The following is a 2,606-nucleotide window of genomic DNA, read 5'->3' as shown; positions in this document are numbered from 1 at the left end:
AGAAGGAAGACTTTAGATCCTAGCACATATAGAAGCATCCCTATGTTCTAAAGGTACCTAAACACAGGTACTCTAGATTCCAGAGATGCCATAAGAAAGGCACCCCTAAGTTTATGACTCATGAGATGCAGATTGTATCTCAAGGCCTCACAAGGTTAGTGGATGTTATTCATTTTGACGGAGTCTAGCAGTTAAAGAAAAAAAACAGTTCAGCTTCTATAAAATTTGTACCTTAAAATCCTCATCCTAAATTGGGAATAGAGTAAGCATCTAATTATGGTGGAGTCATAGTACAATTTCAGTGTTATTTAGACTGCCATCTTTGTATTGTAGCTTAACACTCGTGAACCTGGCATGCCACCTGCCCCTTCAACCCCGAGGAAAACATGTTGCGACAAGCTGTTGCTGCACGTATATGTTTACAAACATCTCCTGTGCATTCTGTTATTTTCAGTCATAATAAATTCTTTTTTACTCGAATTTGTAAATGATTAATCAATAACATTAACATTATAATTAAGATAAAGAGTATATACCTTACCATTTATGAAGGTGATGACCACTAAATCGTCATTGGTTTGTGTGCATAACTTTTTTCAGTGAAGCTACATTTGTCATTGGTTTGTGAGAATGGTAATTATAGTACTCAGATGCATTTACTACATATAACCAGTTAAGAGGAAACACTCGATGCAAGAGTCTTTGAGACTTGATCCTGGACAAGGCTAACCTCCTTGTTTATGGGATTTCAAAAGTAGGTGATGACATATGAGAACTGTAATTATGGAATTCATGGTACCTGTATTCATAGAAGTGTGTTTAGGTTTAAGAATTGGAATGATTTATTTGTTTTGTGAAAGTTAATTATTTTTTAAGTGTTTGTTGTATGTTCTCAAACTTTCTGTGATGGCCATATATAATATATTGGGTGTAATTAAATTTAATAGAGTTTGTATATATATATTCAGTATTATTTATGTGCATAATGTTTGTAGTAAAAGATAGTTTTATTGTTTTATTAAATGCTAGATGGATTTAATTTTGTTAGCATACTTAATGTGCTTTCATGAAGCCTCAGTTAGAACTAAGAACTGTATTTTTGGTATATATTCTAGATGCATTTGAACTGGAAGTAAAGCATGTACTATATCATATTGCATTCAGTGCATACTAGAGGAAGGCTTTTAGAAACCTTTATATTTATTAAATGAATTCTTAATGATGTTTTAATATCAAAGACTGTGTGATCTGTAATTGTAATTGAAGCAGTGTTATGAGTCTTTTCTGCAAATGTTACCTTTAACATACAGTTCCATTATTAAACTTATTAATTCAGAGTTTATGAGTAAGTGAAGATTTAGAAAATGCTTACCATATGAGTAGAGTTTACACTATATACAGTAGTGAAGAAATATCTTTGTTTCATCATTCAGCTAATAAAGATTCGGTTTTGAGCACATTCTGTAATGGTTAAGTATATACGTACAGTATTTAGTGCACTGCTGCCTTTGATTTTTGTCTGAATGACAAGAATTAATGTATAAAACAATGTACATTGTTTTGTAACATAATCTAATGAAAGGGGTTATTGTATCTAGAAAGGGTATTCAAGAAATCTCTACCTAAAGGGAACAAAATGACCTATTAAATAAAATTTACTGTAATATTGAACACCAATTGCAGATGTGTTCTAATTTGATTGGGAAATGTGGTACTAATGCAAAACACAAGTTTACTCATCATCTCATATATCTGTGAAACCTTCAGAACAGTGACTGTAGTTCCCTTTGGGTGAAGACTACCTGTATTAACACAACCCCTATAACAAATGAATGTGGATAATGTAGAAAAATAGTGTTGTGACATAAACTAGGTGATATTGTCTGAAAGCTGTATGGAAAACCCATATGTTTCTTCCATTCAAAAAGCTTTTGGATCTGTGTCATGATGTAAATGCAAGGTGCTTCATGATGTGCCAACAATCACAGTGTACATGTCTCATCACCAAGGCGCTCAATGAGAAATTTTCATGAATATATCAAAATTTTTCAATGTTCTGTATTGAAAGATTTTAAGGTGTAAATGATGTTGAATACTAAATGATACCTATTTTATATTTTTTAAAATCTGATGTATTGCAGAAATCCTATGATGTACTTTAAGGAAAGTTAATATAGTACTTATAATTTCATCACCTTTTTTTACTCATTAGGTTATTGGTGTGAACATAGAGAATGACTGCCAAAGTATAGCAGGTGGGTATTATTTTACTCCACACACATAAACAGCCATTTTTTTAAACATTCCGGGCAGCAAGTCCGAAGAGCAATTCCGAATGCCGAGTAAAGTTTTAGTAACCTGACAAATGGATTCGTCAAACTTCATTAGCAGCTTGTACATTCAGGTTACCATTTAGTTTCCGTAATGACCCAGCTCGGAAGGGTTGGTAGGCTTGGGCAAGATAAACATAACAAATCAGCTTAATCTGTGGCACCAAATTTGAATGCTGAAGCATCAGTGGTGGTTGTAAAGCTTCTTTTTCAAGAGAGAAGGCAACTTGCTTGACTGAAACACAAAAGAGAACACTAAAAGACATGATAAAAGAG

Source organism: Homarus americanus, unplaced genomic scaffold (assembly GCF_018991925.1).
Source record: "Homarus americanus isolate GMGI-L3 unplaced genomic scaffold, GMGI_Hamer_2.0 scaffold45698, whole genome shotgun sequence".
Lineage (NCBI taxonomy): Eukaryota > Metazoa > Arthropoda > Malacostraca > Decapoda > Nephropidae > Homarus > Homarus americanus.
This window is presented reverse-complemented; position numbering follows the sequence as displayed.